The sequence below is a fragment of the Lissotriton helveticus genome, chromosome 10, assembly GCF_964261635.1.
Source record: "Lissotriton helveticus chromosome 10, aLisHel1.1, whole genome shotgun sequence".
Lineage (NCBI taxonomy): Eukaryota > Metazoa > Chordata > Amphibia > Caudata > Salamandridae > Lissotriton > Lissotriton helveticus.
In genome coordinates, this window is record NC_136071.1 from 1,090,617,056 (window position 1) to 1,090,637,689 (window position 20,634).

Sequence of the window (20,634 nt, forward strand, 5' to 3'; positions counted from 1 at the left end):
GTGGATGCGGGTCCTGACGTGTCTCTTTATGAGACCGGTAAGTTTCGTACTGTTTTAGCAGTACATCTAGTTTCTGTTCTAGTCAGTTCGGTTCTCGAGAAAATTCATGTATTCTGTTTTCCGTATTCCAGGTAGTATTCTGTTCGAACTGTTATTCTCAATGTTCTTCATGTATTTTAATGTCGTGGTATGAATGTGGAATAATTATCGTGTTTATTGTGTATTGTATTGTGTCCAGATTACAGTTCAGTCATGCCGTTATTTTCTAAACTACGTCAGTTAAAAACCAGAAAAGGTCTGCTAGAAGCAGCGGTTCCTGTCCCGCCTAGGGACAGTCCAGGTCATTTTATGTATCAGAAGCATGGCATAAGCGCCATATTGTATCTAGATTTATGGGTAGAGTATACCAAAGAATTGGAAGAAAAGTATAGATGGCCCGTATCAGGTACGTGGGATGCCGAGTGCATTATGAGAGTAGAAGAGGCATTATGGAAAAAGAAAGCCAGACAGTCACAGAAAGATGCCATCGAGTTATGGCGCAAGGAATCTCATAAAAGAACCGAAAAAGAAATCAGAAAGTCTGAATTAAGTAGAGAATCCTTAGAGCGAGCCCAAGAAAAAGAATTAATCGAGATAGGTGAACGAGTTAAAACCGAACAATTAGACAGACAGAGGAACGCCCTCATTAAGGGTATGTACCCTCTTCTTGCTGAGGGCTTGCCAAAAGCGACCCCAGAGGCATCCAGTAATTTTCCGCCACCATTAGTTCCGACCAAGCTACGTCACAAACCGACCGCAGCCGATATTTTCATCTCGTCCTATTTGGACGACACAGTCCCGGAATATGCAAATCCTGTTCCTGTTCCGCCAGTCCCTGTAAATCAGGCAATTCCTGTTCCTCCAGACACCGGAGTACCTGTTACGGTACCCCCGGTCCAGCCTGCATTTCAATTTCCCACTCTGCCAGTACGAAGAGTATCAGTCGACGACTCTAGTTTAGGGGCCGCAGGAGGAGGTCCTCCTGGTACCCCGCCACCACACCAACGTAAAACGTTGGCCGAGTTACATGAATGTGCGTCACAGCGTACGCCCAAATATCAGTCCGCTGCAGATATCCGACGAGTCCTTACTGAATGTCGCTATGATCCAGTCATAGGTGATGATAGTATGATTCTATATTCCATACGTGTAAGACGGGTGCTCGGGTTTTTAGACACCCTACCAGATATGAAAGGAGATCTAGACAGAATATATCGTTTCATCCGTACAGGGAATGATCCAGAAAGTATTAGTGACGCCATGTACCAAAGAAAAGCTGAGATCCAGCTCATGATATTAAAGTTTCTGATTAATTGTCTAATAAGGGAACAAGATTATCCGACCAAAGATCAAGTCGAAATGAGAACCCTGACGAGGTGGAGTGATAATATAGCCGACGGTAAGCACAGAACTATCGGTAGTATAGAGAGTATGTACAAGAAAATTCGTAAGGAAATAATAAGGTTACACGATCAACGTAAGGCAGCACAAGTAAGCGAGAAAGAAAATGACTCTACTGAAGAGGTAGAGGACGAGAATCCCGCCAGAATAGCGTATGTAGGAAAATCTAGATTTCCAGATCGCCATTTACGTCTAGAACACAAGTCAACTTTCCATCATCCAGCATCAGAACAAGGTTCTCTAGAACAAGTATTTCAAGCTACCGATCACATTCTGAAATCACGAATCGGTTATAATGAACTTAGTACTATGCATGAACAAGAACTAGTCCGATCAGCAGTCCGATGGATTACTGATTCTACCACTTTTCCAGACGAAATAGTGGCACAAATGTTTCTGAAATTGCCACCAGCCGAGCAACGACTGGTGGGTATGTATATGATCCAGCACCTCATTACTCTGTATGAGGGTCAACATTCTGATCCAGGTCCGTTACATGATGTCCTGAACGAGTTACTCCAGTATAAATGGAAAGGTTTAGGTACCGATTTAATTAGTATCATTCTAGAACAGCGCCACAAATATAGAACGTTCTTGAACCCGCATTTTGTTCATGTCTCACCCCCAGAAAGTAAACCCTTTTACATAGACAGACAGAATCCGTTACGAGAAGTGCATCCAGTTAAGACAGAGGGTGGTGAAATGCAACGAGTGTTCGTTTACACCCCGATTACAAAGATGGAACTCTTAGAGATGAAAAAATTAATTCCCTGTCATGATAAAGATCCAGCAGGGTTCCACCGAGAGTTAAAAGACATGCTCCGTATGGGAGAATACACGTATCCGGATATTATTAAAATGTTAAAAGTCCTATTGCCCGCAGGGGTATATGAAAAACTTAAGGAAAAAGATTGGGAGGTGGGAGAGAAAAAGATCGATTGGGCAGTCCTAGAAGCTGAAGATAAGATACGAGTACCAGGTACCGGTCTTGGAGATAAATGTAAAGAATTACCAGAATTGTTAATACAAGTTTTGCCCAGATTATTAGCGACTAGAAAAGAAGACTGGGATGCAATCTCAGCCTGTAAACAGAAACAAGATGAAGACACTAGTGATTTTTACTCTAGATTTGAAAAATGTTTTACCATAAACAGTGGCCTCAAGACAAGCAGCGAGTCATACCCTCATCTTTTTGTTACTAAATTAGTCGAGAATTCAAGTCCACAAGTCAAGAACCGAGTTTTGAAAGTCGAAAGTACCTGGCAAGCTAGTACTCCGTCCCAGATGTTACAGATGCTCCAATACCACCAGAATAGAATCAGAGAAGAGCAAGAACACGAGAGAAAACGTATGAAAGACACGAAAATGAAAGTACTAGTTGCACAATCTGTTCCTCAAGACAGTCAGAAGAGGGGTCCGAATCAAGCCAGTCATCCTGCAGCTCCCGTTAAAGGAAACTGCAATTATTGTAAACAGCCAGGTCATTTTATAAACGAGTGTGCAGTTCTGAAACACAACATAGCTACCGGTAAGACTAAAGAAAGACCACGTCCGCCTAGACAAGAACCAGTTTCACAGACTCCTCAGCCACAGAATGCACCACAGACAGTTACAGCACCGCAGCCTATTGCTGCAACACAGCATGTTACACAGCAGATGTACCAGTATGCACAGTCTGAGTATCCAGAGTATCAGCCATATTCATGAAACAGCCTAGAGAGGGAGGTAGGCTTGCCTCTCATCGAGATACCTGTAGATCAAGAAGGTCCCTATGTTCATAGTCAAGTACTAGGGAAAGACAGAACATTTCTGATTGATACAGGGGCAAGTAGGACCACCATCAGCCACGCCGAAGTTCCAGGGGCTCCACTCTCAGGCTCTAGAAATGTTTCCCTTGGATTTTCAGGAAAGCCTATTATGAACGAGATATCACAGCCAGTTACTCTAGAAGTAGGTCCATTGTCCCGCACTACTGATCTGTTACTTACGAAGTCCTGTCCAGAGAATTTGTTAGGCATTAAAACACTGAAAGAGTTAGGTGCAGTTATTTGCTGTTCCCCAGAGGGAATACGATTGTTCCTACGTGACTTCAAGGGTCACTATGTATTACGAGATTTTGATCCAAGATTGTCTAATGTTCCGCAGCATCTATGGGCGCAAGGTCCAACTGATGTTGGTTTTATGCAAATCACACCCCATCGTGTGACTCTCAAACCAGGTGTAGTGTTACCACGAATCAGACAGTACAGATTGCCACCTGAGGCTGTAGCAGCCTTATCCAAAATTATCGACGAGCTCATGGCTCAAGGAGTAATTGTAGAAACTGACTCCAATGTATGTAATTCTCCGATCATTCCTGTCATGAAACGTACTGATCCAAATGCACCTCCAGTATATCGATTAGTTATTGACCTTCGAGAACTCAATAAATGTATTATTCCCCAGTACCCAGTTGTCCCAGACATTTCGTCCCTATTGACAGCTATTGATTCAGAAGCATCATTTTTTACTGTCATAGACCTCAAGAATGCGTTTTTCAGTGTCCCCATTCATCCAGACAGCCAGTTTCTTTTCGGATTTTGTTTAAATGGAAGGAGCTATATGTTCACACGCGCTCCTCAAGGTTTCACAGAAAGTCCCAGTATATACAGTCAAGCACTCAAGAGACAACTAGATAACATTCACATGCCAGCTGACACTGCCCTGCTCCAGTATGTCGATGATCTACTGATCACAGCCCGTTCTGAACGTGCTTGCGAGCGAGCATCCCTTACAGTCTTGTATTTCCTAGCCGAGATGGGGCACAAGGTGTCCCCTTCGAAGCTTCAATTCTGTGTCCAGCAAGTGATCTATTTAGGCCACTTACTGTCCAAGAGGGGTAGGCAGTTGACACCAGACCGCATCCAGTTAATAGCGAGTCTTCCTCAGCCCAGGACCCAGAAGGAGGTACGTGCTTTTATCGGCCTTACTTCTTATTGTAGACAATGGATTCCTCAGTATGCATTTCTAGCTAAACCACTGATACAGTTAACGACACAGGAGGCAGCCGTATCGACTGTCCTCCCTTGGACATCTGAACATACACTTAGTTTTAATGAATTAAAGAAAGCTCTATGCCAAGCTCCAGTTCTAGCTACACCGAACTACAGTAAGCCTTTCACACTTTTCGTCACAGAACGCGAAGGTACAGCATTATCTGTCCTCACACAAGACCAAGCAGGACAATACAAGCCTTGTGCATATTTTTCGAGCACATTAGATCCTGTAGCCCAGGCTCTGCCTGCGTGCCTCAAGTCAGTTGCAGCCACAGCACTAGCTATCAGACAAAGTGATTCCATAGTGTTAGGACACTCCCTGACAGTACAAGTTCCACACTCCGTGGAAGTTCTTTTAAACCGAACACAAACTCAGCACTTGACAATTGCGCGTTTAACAGGTTATGAATTGACACTGTTCCAGCCACACATAGAAATCAGACGCTGCAACGTTCTAAATCCTGCTACACTGTTACCGTCAGTTACTTCGAATCCTGCCACACACGACTGTGTGGAAGTAGTTAACATTATGACAAAGCCAAGACAAGATCTGACAGATATTCCATTACCAGATCCCGACCTGACACTTTATGTGGATGGTTCATGTATGAGAACGAGTACAGGAGAACTAGTAGCCGCGTATGCAGTGACTACTGACACTGAAGTTATTGAAACACACCGTATTGACACCCTGTCTGCTCAAGCAGCAGAGCTAGTTGCTCTGACTCAAGCCTGCATACACGCCAAGAACCTGAAAGTTAATGTTTACACAGATTCACGTTACGCATTTGGAGTCGTACACGACTTCGGAGTGCTCTGGCAGGAGAGAGGTTTCATGACTTCTCATGGAACCAAGATTCAGCATGGTCTCCTTATCCAGGCTCTGTTAGATGCCATACATTTACCGACATCTATTGCTATCATGAAGTGCAAAGCACATACGAAAGTTACTGACACTATTTCCCAAGGTAATGATCTAGCAGATCGCACAGCCAAGCTTACAGCACAGACTCCAGACATTTCAGTTAATCCAACACAGACACATACTCCAGATCCGACTACCTGTATGACAGTTAAGGACCCTACTCAAGATGTCATAGATATCCAGCTACATGCTACTCCCGATGAAATCAAGAAATGGTCCGAACAAGGAGGGGTCCAGACAGATCAGGGATGGGTAACGAAGGGTAGAGCCACATGGTTTCTTCCCGACTCTATGGTTCAAGTCATTATTAATACCGCACATAGTCCAGCACATTTAGGAGAAAAAGCTATGTTAGACAGTATCCAGAACATTTGGTTCAACAAGCATTTACGAGCTGCAGCCAAGCAGAAAGTCCGTACCTGTATGATATGTTGCCAGTTTAATCCAGGTAAAAGTGTCCCGGTGGAACAAGGTGGATTCCAGCCCCCTGACCACCCTTTTGAAGTCCTCCAAATGGATTACATTCAGATGGAGCGATGTCGAGGTTTCAAGTATGTTCTTGTAGTTGTATGCGCTTTGTCCAGGTGGACAGAAGCATATCCAGTCCCAGATTACACAGCCACGACTACTGCCAAGCAGTTGGTTCGTGAGTTCTTCCCCCGTTATGGACTCCCTAGAGTCGTATATTCTGACAACGGCCAGCCATTCTCATCTGAGTTGATGAAACACGTTTCCCTTTTGTTAGGGTACCAGTGGAAGTTCCATTGTGTACGCCATCCTGAAGCAGCCGGTCTCGTAGAGAGACATAATCAGACTCTGAAAATCCGAATTGCAAAAGTATGTAAAGAGAAAGGTGTGGACTGGCTAGTAGCTCTGCCGGTCGCCTTGTTCTATATGCGCATGGTCGCACATTCCAGATCAGGTCTGTCCCCGTACGAGGTCGTATTCGGCCGCCCCCCTAACATGTGGGGTACACCTAGACCCCGAAGTATTACCGATGTTTCAAGTAATATGCTGACAGATTACCTAGCTTCCTTGATGTCTGCCCTCAACTCTTGTCGTTCACAGGTTGCCGCCGCATTTCCAGACAATACCGAGGTGGCACCGCATGAAATCGTTCCCGGATGCATGGTGCTCGTGAGGAATTTTGATCGTTCAAGTCCGCTGGAGCCTCGCTGGAAGGAGCCCCGACAGGTCCTCCTGGCCACCCGTACAGCCGTGAAGTTGGAGGGAAGGAAAGGCTGGGTGCATCTTTCACACATCAAGAAATTTTATGGATTGAAACCAGTTTCAAAGAACATTTCCGAGGATTTAAAGGACTGCCAAAGTATTATTCTTAAGGACTGTCCCGCAAAAGACAATGTTACTGAACCCTCCCTGTTAGAGAAAACCCCGCAACAGGAGTATAAGCTCAAATTAAGGTCTAGTAAAATAAGTCAGCCAGTTTGATTGTCTAAGTCCTCCCCTAGGTGAAACGGTTAGACCGGTTTCTGACATGTATAAAATAGACCCCCATAGTGAGAGAGTTAGTCAAAACTCAATCCGATGTATCGTTTTTCTAAGTTTCATATTATTTTTCAGTCTTATGTTTACCTGCACCAGTTATGCGTTTTATTTGTATTTTCCAGTTCCTCATGTAAATAAGTCTTCTAATGTTACAGTAGAGCACACGTTTAGTGATCTGCCTCCTCATGAACTTTCATATCGTATTGCTATGCGTAATAATTCCTTTATCCGAATGTTACATTATTCACACCAGACCAGCAATGCCACTAATTGTTGGGTGTGTGGTCGACTCCCCCCTTTCCAGACACCGAAGGGAGTTCTGCCACTCTTTCCTTATCCATTTTCACATAATGGTTCGTGTGGAGCCTGGTCCACGTTAACGTCATCCTCAACAGATATGTCTTTCCTGAACAGTACATGTTTTCCAGACAAGCAAGGTCTTCCCCACAGAACAGGGTTAGATCTAGAGAATGAAGTTTATAATTTAGGTAATTATTCTTCGAATTTCATGGTCCTGAATGTTCAGTCTGATTCCACTCTAGACTTACCCGCTATCTCAGTACTACCAATCAAAGGCGAATTATGTGTCAGAAATTATGGTTCCGTACATGTAGGACATAGTGATTGTACTACTATTGTCAAGTATAGTGACAGTAGGAAATCTATTTTCAAAGCTTCACGTCATTCTTATTTTGTTTGTGGTCAAACCACATATGTTCGTCTGCCCCTCGATTGGGAGGGAACCTGTTACATTGCCTTCCTACTGCCACCTGTTTTCCTAGCCCCATCTGACTATCATAGAAACACACATCTAGTACACATTAGACATAGAAGGGAGTCCCCGATTGTCGATTATACTGAAACTGCTCTAGAACAGTATACAGATTTCAATAGAGGTTTCTTCTTCTTTATAGGACCTATCCAGAATAGTAAGCTAATACGTAGATTAACCAGAACCCTTGAAGCAGTAGTTAATGAGACTGCCTCTGCCCTAGGTAACTTAACTGAAGAGCAATCTGCTATGAGATTTGTCGTGCTCCAGAATCGTCTCGTCCTTGACGTCATACTGGCCGATAGGGGCGGGGCCTGTAGAGTCATCGGATCTAGTTGCTGCATTTTCATTCCAAATAACGCGCCGTCTGTTTATTCAGCTATAACCAGACTCCATAAAATTGCCCATCTGTTACACCAAGATCCAGGCACCTGGACATGGTCCGGTTGGTTCTGGAATATAATTTCCGCCTGGGGATGGAAAGTCTTGTCCTTTCTAGGTATTGCAGTAGCGATCATATTCAGCTGCTGCCTCTGTATACAATGTGGCCCTGCGATTTGCGGCATTTGTGCTACCTCTTGTATTCCTAGTCCCAAGCCTCGTTCTAAATCCCGTCCCAGGAAAATTCGAGACGAGCAAATGATACTGTATGAAATGATAGATGGTATCATGAATATTGATGTTTCCTGATGGAAACGTAGTGACAAGGAGGGAATGTGGAAAAGTAAATTTTGTCATGTTCTGTGTCCCTACGTGTCCTCCATCCTATGTTATATGTGCATGATTAATATGCATATGTATTCCCCATGTTCAATTAATGACGCAATTACTGTTGTGTCCATCTCTAGTATGCCTGTTTCCAGTTCTCGTGAATACTACGAATATCAGGCCCATGTAAAGTCACGCTGCCACGTTTCTCAGTGTGCACGTTATTCCATTGTAAAGTCCCCGTTTCTAGGCCTCAAAAGGGCCTGGACACCAGATTCAGCTTCTGTCTCCTAAGCCTCGCTGAGGAGCGATACAGCCCCCACCTGTATTCCTGACCCTTCACTTACTTCCTGCCTCGCAGTGCCCGGTTCAGCCTGGCTCTGCCTCTGAGTCTGCCAAGAGTATGTTATGATTCTAGTTATCAGTCCAGCCCTCCTTCTCTGCATTCCTAAGCTACTGAATCGCATCAATAGTTTCCGTCATTGTCTAGCCTCTACGTCTCCATGTAAGAGAAATACTGTATTTATGGTCATTTAATATTCTTCATCACGCACTACATGTAGAATAATGCATGCTCCAGTCTTAGAGTCTGTTAGCCTTTACCCCGATAACTTTTGGATTCTATCAACGTGTTCTCTAAACATCAGATACTAGATACTGTTTAGGTACATGTCGCCCTGACTCCCCAGACTTCAGTCTCTGCTCCTAGCACAGAGTTCATAGCCCCCAGCTTCTCCTAGTAACACGTCATTGTCAGTTTGCGCGCACCATTAGGTTAGAGGTCCCGGCTCCTTAGGTAGCCCCCTCCATGTTTCCGCCCCATTTATGACATATTCTGCTACGTTTACATCACATGTCTATGTATACGCCTCCTGTTACACCTACTTTCACCCTTATCTTTCGCGACTGCTATTGACCACACCCACTGCTCCGCCTATCGTATGTATTGTAATGCAACTGTTTTAGTATATATGTTCGTGTATTGTTATTAAATGTTAGCGCGCTCATTCCAGATCCTGCCCCGGCAGCTGCCCGGCCCTGCCATCCCATTCCTGTGCAGGTTGTCCTGTTCCTGTCCTTTATGCTGTAATAAACCTGCAAACTCCTACTACCTCGAATCTTGACTCTTATTTATTGAGCTATCTGTTATTGCTATGCCTAGTAAAACCTAGATCCGGTATTATTTATTTATATACCACAAGTAGCTCAATATCTGCATGTTACTAAATTCTGTGTTTTAATCACCAACATACCCACCTCCCCCACCCCCACCCCGGATTAACCATACGAAATCAAATAGAAACACCCACCATTCCCAGTAGCCCCACTATACCCATATATGACGTTAATTTTAACAAGTGTCTGCCGGAACACTTATCAGCAAAAAGTATTCAAACATCCAAATTGGAGGGTAAAACATAAACCAGCCCATAGCATGGTTTATAAATGGGCCCAGTGGAACTACACCACCTTTACTATTTAGACATCTATATGTCACTGAAGTCGTTTAAACACTCTGAAGAGTGTATAGCAGAGGATGGGAGAGTAAACAAAGTTCTAATTCCCAAACTTTTGATATACCGTCCCTTTACTGTATCTATATTAAAGACATTAAATGGAATGAATAAATTGACGAGTGTCTCAAAAGGGATAGTGAAGCTGAGCACCGGTTAAACCTGGACCACTTCAACGCCTACATATATCCAGCACAGGGACACAGCCTAACAAATAGAATCACTTAAAATCACATGTAGTTCTCTAATGTCAACAAAGTAATTTAGAAAATATACCACACATTTTTATTTATTTATTATCTCTCACACATGTATAAAACATATCTTCTAAAGAAGCACTCCCCAACCACTTCTATTCCATAAGAACAGACAATATTTAATACGTTTACTACCATATAGTTTAGTATATCTACCTTTTTATTAATCACTAGTTAAAAAGTACTAAAACTATTAACTATACCCAAATGCAAACCAGAAACTATGTTCATATTATATCTCAACCCATGATTCAAACTATGCATACATATAAAAGGAATGTATCACTTTTCCTATCTCCATCTCCTCTCCATGTAATCTCCAAACACTGTAGACGGCCTCATAGTACAACAACCTACCTCCACTTACATTCAAATCTACCTCTCAGTGTCAAAAATGAAACCACAACCTGCCCACATAACATTTCTGGGTTTCGTTTTATCGCTTTTAACTTAATAACACATAAATCTACCACCACCCCACTATTTTCAAAAAAAGTATAATTTGCAAACTTGCAACATTTTGTTTATCTCGCCCGAATACATTACAAACCCAAATTAATGCTGTACCTGATTTTCAAAACCATACAGTCCTATAAAGATGACAAACTTACACTTCTTTGTGAAAAATTCCTAAACATATATAATGTACTTATTTAACAACAGGTTAAATCTTATGAATATTTTAAAACCAATATCAAACACCACACTTTACTAACACTATATTACTTTGAAATAAAAAATACTTTAAAACGTAAAAACATCACCTCAAACACTTAATCACAACTACATAATACATAACACACCTTGTTCATTTCTAACTCACCTTTGTAGTTGCTATGCAGATTTCAAATGTCACACACGCATACAATTCTTCCTTTGTCACGCAGTACATGTAAAGCACCAATTTCCTCAAGAATGGAACCAGGAATGGCACAATTTCTCTGTCGCGCCACACATAAATACATGTAAAGAACAAATCAGAATACTTCATTCATTCACGACATTCCAAAACTTATCTCCATTGGTTAATTTTGAATTTTCCATGCGAAAAGCTACTTAAAATTCAGCGCCACACACAGGTCACAAGTTCAACTTATTTTATCACCACACTTTCTGAAACATTCTACGACACCTGAGAGTTACATTTTTTTTGTAACCTAACAATATACTTTTGCAACATTTTATCAAACATTTAACGGCACGTGCAGGTTAAAAGTTCACAATAGGGGTCAGTAGTTCATCAACTTTATCCCCAACTCCAGCAGCACCTCAGCTTACGCCCCCAGCACCATCAGACCCATAGGAGTCACTGCTTTCCACTTTACAAATACCAAAATAATTTTTATACACACGAATTTACCTTACCACTGCCTATACAACACCCTCGAAGCGCCATACACAAGTTACAATGTTCGAAACAAAAATTCCTCCGAGTAGGTATAAATGAAACAACATGGACACATGTGGCACAGCGGCCAGAACACATGACTTCACCGCATATGACACACAGTTTGGGATCACTCTTTCAGCCCCGAGTCCGGCAGCACCTCACCTTAGCAGCATAAAACTCTAGACACTACCTCACATATTTTCCGTACCCCAGAACTTTCAGACCAGTACGGCTCTGTAGTTCGTCCTAGTAGGTATAAACACATGCTGACACCACTTCCACAGCGGTAGTGCAGCGGCCACGAGTTCCGCACCAGCTCACCCTAGCAGCATCAGACGCAATTAATTATCGTAGCCCAGCACTTTCAGACCGGTAGGTATGAGTAGTTCGCTGCGCACCTCCTGTATAGCACACCCTAAAAACCCCACAGAGGTTACAGTGCTTTTACCCTCCTCTTTTCTACTTTTTTCACCCCTTTTCCCTTTACTCGCTTCAACGGAATCACAAAATGGTGGCCAACACTTCCTAGTTCCATGAGACTCTAGACAATACCTCACATATTTTCTGTACCCCAGAACTTTCACACCAGTACGGGTCAGTACTTCATCCTAGTAGGCATAACCACATGCTGACACTTCTTCCACAGCTGTAGTGCAGCGGCCAGGGCACATGACTTCACAGCATAAGACACATAGTTTGGTCTCACGCTTTAATCCCCGAGTCCCGCACCACCTCACCTTACCAGCACCAGACTCTACGCAATACCGCACTTATTTCTGTAGCCCACCACTTTCACACCGAGTAAATACTTTGCTTTGCACCCCCTCTATAGCATACCCTATCAATCAATCATAGCATTTGTAAAGTGCACTACATACCTGTGAGGGTCTCAAGGTGCTGGGGGAGGGAACGCTGCTACTATTCAAAGAGCCAGGTCTTGAGGAGTCTCCTGCTGGTTAGGAGGGCTTCGGTCTGCCAGAGGTGGATGGGGGAGGTGGATGGGGAGGGTGTTTCACGTCTAGGCGATGAGGTGGGAGAACGATCTGCCGGCGGCGGTCACTCTTCGGATGCGGGGGACAGTGGCGAGGGCGCGGTCTGCAGGGCAGAGCTGGCGAGACGGGGTGTAGAGGCTGAGTCGGCTGTTAAGGTACGCTGTTCCGGTGCTGTGGAGTGCGTTGTGTGCATGGGTGAGGAGCTTGAAGGTTATCCTCTTGTTGATGGGGAGCCAGTGCAGGTCTCTCAGGTATGGTGTGATGTGGCTGCGGCGCGGGATGTTGAGCATCAGGCGTGCGGAGGCATTCTGGATGCGTTGGAGCTGTTTCAGGAATTTGGCAGGGGCTCCTGCGTAGAGTGCGTTGCCGTAGTCCAGTCTACTGCTAACGAGGGCCTGGGTGACCGTCCTTGTACTTGTCGTGGGGATCCACTTGAAGATCCTGTGAAGCATGCAGTGGGTGTTGAAGACTGGGAGGAGACGGCGTTGACCTGTTTCGTCATGGAGAGTGTGGAGTCGAGGATGACCCCCAGGTTACATACAGAGGTTTCAGTGCTCATACCCTCCTCTTTCCTACTTTTTTCGCCCATTTTTCCCTCTTACTCGCTTCAACGGAATCACAAAATGGTGGTCAACACTTCCTAGTTGCAACCGCTCGCAGCCAATCAGCAGCAAGGTCGTGCTCGTAACGCCTCAGCCAATCAGATGGCAGAATTCCCAAATATTGATATCTGTGAAGTTCGATATTTCTCAAAAACTACTGAATGGATTTACACCAAATAAGACCCTTCTCCCTGCCAAATGTGAGGTAATTCCGTTCACCCGTTCGACCTGTAACCTTGTCTACAGTTTCCTATGGAAATTAACATGGAGAAAACACGTTTTGGGACCCCCATTTTTTCTCCCCCCCCGACGAGTCACCCCTAAATTTTCAACGTAGGAGCTGAAATCAACAAAGAATTAGTTTTGAAAATTTCGCAAAGATTCGTTAATAGGTGCCAAAGTTATTGGGAATAGAATGATAGAATGTTGCGATTTTCCTATGGTAACTAGGTCCTAACTATACCTACCTACTGGTGACCGCCAGTAGGTAATATATCACGGTATATATATATATATATATATATATATATATATATATATATATATATATCCAACAAACAAGGTATCACCATGTAGAAAGAGCCACAACAAGGTAAGTAATATTCCAGCCTTTAATCACGCAGGTATGCAAACAGCGTCAAACCAGCGGCATCTCTGTTTAGCCAAACGCGTTTCAAGTCTTTTCGACCCTTCGTCAGTGGCAGCTGAAAGTGTACTATCAGATCGGATACGAGCAACTTATTAACACAAACACCTCCCATGTGGGTGTGGCCTCGCCTGTGGCTTCCTGGTATTTGAAGTTTTTCGTTTCAATACACCTCAAGTCAGTCCGTCTGAAGTGCACCAATTCATGCGCAATAATAAAATCCAAGTGGGTTGATGCAGTCCAAGTGAAACAGCTGCTGCATTTGTGTTGCCTTCGTGATGGATTACCTTCCCTTTTGAAGTGAGCAACTACCTGCTCTTGCCTCGGGAACGCCGCTTCAGCAGCGGGGCTCTTTCCGTGGCCTGGGTAGACCGCTTAAAATCCAACAAACAAGGTACCACCATGTAGAAAGAGCCACAACAAGGTAAGTAATATTCCAGCCTTAATCACGGAGGTATGCAAACAGCGTCAAACCAGCAGCATCTCTGTTTAGCCAAACGCATTTCAAGTCTTTTCGACCCTTCGTCAGTGGCAGCTGAAAGTGTACTATCAGATTGGATACGAGCAACTTATTAACACAAACACCTCCCATGTGGGTGTGGCCTCGCCTGTGGCCTCCTGGCATTTGAAGTTTTTTGTTTCAATACACCTCAAGTGAGTCCGTCTGAAGTGTACCAATTCATGCGCAATAATAAAATCCAAGTGGGGTGATGCAGTCCGAGTGAAACAGCTGCTGCATTTGTGTTGCCTTCGTGATGGATTACCTTCCCTTTTGAAGTGAGCAACTACCTGCTCTTGCCTCGGGAACGCCGCTTCAGCAGCCGGGCTCTTTCCGCGGCCGGGGTAGACCGCTTAAAATCCAACAAACAAGGTACCACCATGTAGAAAGAGAAACAACAAGGTAAGTAATATTCTAGCCTTTAACCTTACAGGTATGCAAACAGCGTCAAACCAGCGGCATCTCTGTTTAGCCAAACGCGTTTCAAGTCTTTTCGACCCTTCGTCAGTGGCAGCTGAAAGTGTACTATCAGATCGGATACGAGCAACTTATTAACACAAACACCTCCCATGTGGGTGTGGCCTCGCTTGTGGCCTACTGGTATTTGAAGTTTTTCGTTTCAATACACCTCAAGTGAGTCCATCTGAAGTGCACCAATTCATGTGCAATAATAAAAGCCAAGTGGGGTGATGCAGTCCGAGTGAAACAGCTGCTGCCTTTGTGTTGCCTTCGTGATGGATTACCTTCCCTTTTGAAGTGAGCACCTACCTGCTCTTGCCTTGGGAATGCCGCTTCAGCAGCGGGGCTCTTTCCGCGGCCGGGGTAGACCGCTTAAAATCCAACAAACAAGGCACCACCATGTACCTTGCAGCTAAGGGGAGTGGCTATGGGGGCATGCTTTTCCCCAACCTATGCGTGTCTCCACGTTGGGTGGTGGGAAGAGCATGTCCTCAGACATACTGCTAGTTTCTCTAACAACATCATTCATTATTGGAGGTTCATAGATGACATTTGTGTGGTATGGAAAGGGACAGAAAGTTCTGCTAGGGACTTTGTGAAAACCATGAATAGTAATAACCTTAACCTCAATTTCACCTCTCAAATAAGTACCACAAGCATACAATTTCTTGATGTGGAGATTTATGTGAATAACAACGTCCTTGAAACTAGACTCCATAGGAATAGCACAGCGGGCAATTCTATCTTGCACGCCACCAGTGCCCATCCGGGTCACCTAATAAAAAGCATCCCCTATGGGGAATTTACCCGGATGCGTAGAATCTGTAGTTCCCAGCAAGACTTAGAGGTATGTCAAAATGAGGCTTTCAAAAGATTTTTGAAACGAGGCTAGTTAGTTAAAGAAATCACTGTAGCCAAAGAGAAAGCCAATAACTTAAACAGACATGAATATCTGATTAATCAAGCTGGGGGTAGTGACACAGATGGTACCGACACAGTGGTGAAGGAGGAAATGCAAGTTAGTTTGATCACCACCTTCAACTCAGAGGCACATAAGATAAGGGGCATTCTAAAGAAATATTGGCCCATAATTAAAACTGACATCGGCCTAGCACCCATATAACCAGCAGAACCTTCCCTTGTCTTTAGAAGAGCTCCTTTGATGAGGGACTCTTTGGTCAGAACTAGTCCAGAGTTCACAAGTGGTAAGATCTGCTTGTCAAATAAAAAAGGCTTCCGCAAGTGCATCTCGTGTAGGGCTTGCAAATTTGGTGTTAACACCTCGGAATTTTGCTCACCTTTCAACCCTACACCTACATAGATTAAAGAGTTATACACAACCCGCACAGATTTTGCGGTATATGTATTAGAATGCGCTTGCGGGCTAAAATATGTGGGTAGCACAAAATTACAGGCTTTCAATCGTATTCTGCAACATCTGAGAGCGATTGTTTATTCAGATGTCACATACCCAGTTGCCCTTTTTTTAGCAACAGAATATATCCAGGCATTAACAAAGTAGACAACTGGCAATAATAAATCACATCAAACACAAGTAAGGAATACTAACACATAATCATGATATCGTAAAATTTTATGATACTTAAAAAATGATGAGCATATTCAAATACACATTCATAATGATAAAAGATACGTAGGATAGTGATAAAAAAAGAATATCATATTCAATTATTAGATTCTATAAAAATTAGTGAGGAGAAATAAGCTGTAATAATTTCCCCAGCTGATTGGAAAGGTTGATGTCTGTCTGCCAACGCGTTTCGACACCAGAGTGTCTTCGTCAGGACAATATCAGCATGTATCTACAATTCAAAAGATCACGATTACAATAGATATTTACTTGTGTATGTACAGATATAATTCATATCTTTTTTCTCTTCTACATAGAGCCAGTTATGTCTTACTACAAAGACAGAAAATTACCACACTAATGACAAACACATAAAAGCATAGACAAAATAAAATAAAATGGAAACAGAAATAGCTTCAGAGACAAGTGTATATACAACTTTTCAATAATCCTGCTGTACAATTTTTCAGACATTCCATTGTCAATCAAGTAGGGGATGACCCATAATTAGGTCCCTTAAATATGGACTAAGACATAACACATTATGCATTCTATAGTGCAGCCTAGACAGTTAGAGAACACAGAGATCCTAGAGATTATTGATGCCAATTTTTTCCTTGCTAACCACTTTATTAGTCATTCCGGTAGGAATGGTAATTGTGGTTTAATTCTCCCATTTTTAACCAAGGCACTAATCAGTTCAGGTTCCTGTTTAACCCTACCAACCACTATTTTGTTAAAGTGTCTATACACTCCCAAGGGGCTTTTTTCTCGTTATTCTAGAATGGTAGGTTATTAAATAGGACCCCCTATTCTTGCGTTCTTACCAGGAGACCTTTTTACAAAGATATCACATACTCTCATGTGTATGGCATCTATCTTTATACAACATACCACTTGTGAATAGTTCTGTGTTCCTTCGTCTTTTCATTCGCTACAGTTCATTCTGCAAGAAACTGGAACAGCATATCATGTTCTGTTTCTAACGTTGTTTCACTCTCTAGAAGACAATTATATGGTCTATTGAGTTACTTTGAGTAGTTTACGTTCCTATACTCATACACAAATAAAGTCGCTTTCAAATATTACCGTGTAGTTTGTTGTAGGGTTGACTAGGTTGACCGTGGTAGCGAGGCAATATCTTGCTCTGAGATTTATTCAAATCTTCCTATGTTTTTAGAAATAAAGAAGAGGAAGAGGAATAGAGCGAGAAAAAAGATATTTTTAGGTACTAGAACATTATTGCTCAATTGTGTATGCGTGTTTGCGCATGTGCATGTTTGCGCCTGTTTGTATGAGACCGTCGTGTTACATAGTCTTCTCAGCTTACCTTAATTAAAAACAAGGCTGCTTATATGGATATTCAGTGGCGCTTATATCGATAGTCCGAGGTATTCTTTATTTTGAGGCCAAGATTGCTTTCTATAAGGATGGCAAGAACAAGAAGGTAATGAGTACGTCCACTATGATTATAAGACGTACATTGGTTTACAAATACCAGTTCGTCAATTTATTTTACATTCGGCAAATGAATGGCTGATATCACACGCTTAAACGTTCATTCCTTAGATTACCTCATGGGCGCCCAGATTGTTTGGAAGGCGTCCCAGAAATCCGAAAACTTCTTTTTGTAGCGGCGCTCAAGGGAAATAGCTTCGCGGCAGTAGGTTCCCGTCGTCGAACCTTTACATGCAATGCGAGACAACAAGGTTAAAATAAGGATTCTGCCTCTAACTTTGCGTGCAACGAATAGACGCATCCTAGCTGTAACACGAGCTATACTGAGTCAGTCACGAAATTACCACGAAGATATCAGGCGATATTGTTGTACCTATCTTAGTCTACCCCTTCCAGATAACACAAAGCGAACGAGGGGAACGTTACTCCCCGGCTAGAGAGCGATTCAAAGTTATTTACATAGCGCATACCTGCTGTGAGCGAAAATATCACGGCGTCTACGATGGCGGCAAAGAATTCCGAAGGAACAGGTCAAGGATTGTAAAGTTCCACTCGATAGGTTCTTATATGATGGTTTCTAATTGGTGGCCTATTCTAGCTCCGCCCATCTTTAAAGTGCAAGTATCCATATTAAGGATACTCATATTGCCCATACATTTAATTTATAACGGTTGGAGAAAAGATGTAATTCAGTAAACCAGGTTCAGCAAAACCAAAGTTATATGCGGAACCTGAATGGCCACACAAATATATAAAATTACTACATGGCTGAAGGGCTCATACTTGTAACACGAACCGGAGGACTACTTTTAATTCTGTTACTCATTGGTTCATTTTAAATAATGGCATTTTCCCAGGGTAATTCCAGATTCAACCCCCGGTCAAACGTGCCCAAAGTGAAAATCCAGTACACCTCTTTTTTCTTTCTCACTTTCTCACCTCCATTAAGGTCAGATAGGTGTATTCTCTCCAGAATACACCATTTCATTTCTGTTGGTGAGTGTTTGTATTCAGTGTAGTGGTTCACTAAAGGTGCCAGGTGCTTCTTCGTTTTTATGGCGGATCTATGTTCGGTCAGGCGGGTTTTAATTGCCCGGGAGGTCTCGCCTACGTATCCTAAATTGCAGGGACACACTATTAAGTAAACTACGTTACGGGTGTTACAAGTACATAGTTCCTTAGTTTTAATCGAGACACCATTAAAGGTCATGGTGTCATTGGTAAAGATAGAGTTGCAGGATAAACATGTACCACAGCGGGATGTACCACTGACTCCGTTCTTTCCAACAATAGACTTCTGTACAAATGGGGTATCAGGTGATTTCTCAAAGCGAGATCTAACAATAAGATCTTTCAAATTTTTATTTCGCCGATGCGCGAACATAGGCTTGGCCAGTTTACTTTCATTTTGGTTGACATTCAGAAGGTGCCAATTGGAATTGATCACTTGCCTGATCGTTGAATTCAGAGTTGAATGCCTCGCGATACAGACAAGTTTTTGTTCTTTGACCTGTTTCTGAGTGTTTATCAGTGAGTCACGGTCAAAAAACCGTGCTCTCTTATAGGCTTCTCTTACCAAACGGTGTGGGTAGCCTCGCGCCAAGAATTTCTTTTTCATTTCGACTGATTGGAGGTCGTAGTCTTAGATGTTCGTACAATTCCGCCTTACTCTGAGGAATTGAGAAAATGGGATACTATCCTTTTGGCACCTAGGATGGTAACTTTTGAAGTGCAATAGGGTGTTTCTGGCTGTTGGCTTCGTGTATAAGTCAACTTCAAGATGTCCATCCTCATTACATCTAATGTAGATGTCCAAGAATTCCACTCTACATCCATCAATGTGAGCAGTGAAGTGTAGGTTCACATCTGCAAGATTTAACCAAGTTAAGAACTCCATTAGAGTCTGTTCCCCATCGGTCCATACAAAAAAGATGTCGTCAATGTAGCGGTACCAATGGGAAACAGACTCAAAGAAGGGCGCGATTTCATTATAAATGAACCTTGATTCAAAAAGCGACATATACACATTCGCTATAGATGGTGCCATGGACGCCCCCATACTTACTCCCTTAGTTTGGAGGTACATTTCATTTCCAAATTCAAAGAAATTTTCTTTTAAAACCAATGCCAGGCATTCTTTGATGAAGGGCTTTGAGCATGGGATGTCATACTTATCTATGAACCACATCGTTGCAGTGATTGCCTCAGTCTGTGGGATGTTGCTATACAGCGATTCGATGTCTAAAGTGACTAGCAGATCCCTATGCTTATTAAAAGGGAGATTTTCTACTTTGTGGATGATATCCCCCGTGTCTCTAATATAAGAGGGCGTTAAGGGAATGAAAGGGCGGAGTATTTTATCTAGATATTTTGAGATTGCCTCAAGGGGAGTCCCTAGGGTCGAAACAATAGGTCTATAAGGTGGATCCAGTTAATGCCTGGATATATTCTGTTGCTAAAAATTGCTTTGCCCTGATCCAGGATTTTGATCTCATTCAGGGGGTCCTTGTTTTATGCCATAACATACCCAGTTGCCCGCCACTTTGAATTGGTCCATGCTAAAAATCTGAATCACCTCAAATATTTGGTTATTGATGCGGTACCCAAAAACATACAGGGAGGGGACCGGGAGAAACACTTGAGGCAAATGGAAAGCAAGTACATCTTGCTCCTTGACACCAGGATCCCTAATGGATTAAACAGGGGGGAGGATCTTCAGGTCTTCCTCTAGGGATTAGCCTCGTACCCCTCTCTGCAGTAGTCTACAAGTAGGGTTATATTAGTTTCAGTATCAATAAAATTGTAATGTTATACTGATTTATATGGGTTTCAACCTGCAT

At 42.9% G+C, this 20,634-nt stretch overlaps 1 long non-coding RNA gene across 4 annotated transcripts; it reads right to left on the reverse strand.

The window, feature by feature from the left end:
- Positions 1 to 16,296: 16,296 nt before the first annotated feature.
- On the reverse strand, positions 16,297 to 18,087 carry LOC144785618 (uncharacterized). 4 transcript variants are annotated; one of them, XR_013601995.1, is made up of 5 exons: positions 17,911 to 18,087; positions 17,667 to 17,758; positions 17,426 to 17,504; positions 17,231 to 17,336; positions 16,297 to 16,568 (listed from the first exon to the last, which is right to left on the reverse strand). It is a non-coding gene; the product is annotated as an uncharacterized LOC144785618 (long non-coding RNA). The 4 variants fall into 4 exon arrangements; XR_013601994.1 differs by having other exon boundaries at positions 16,297 to 17,336; XR_013601993.1 differs by having other exon boundaries at positions 17,231 to 17,504.
- Between the last annotated feature and the right edge of the window lie 2,547 nt (positions 18,088 to 20,634).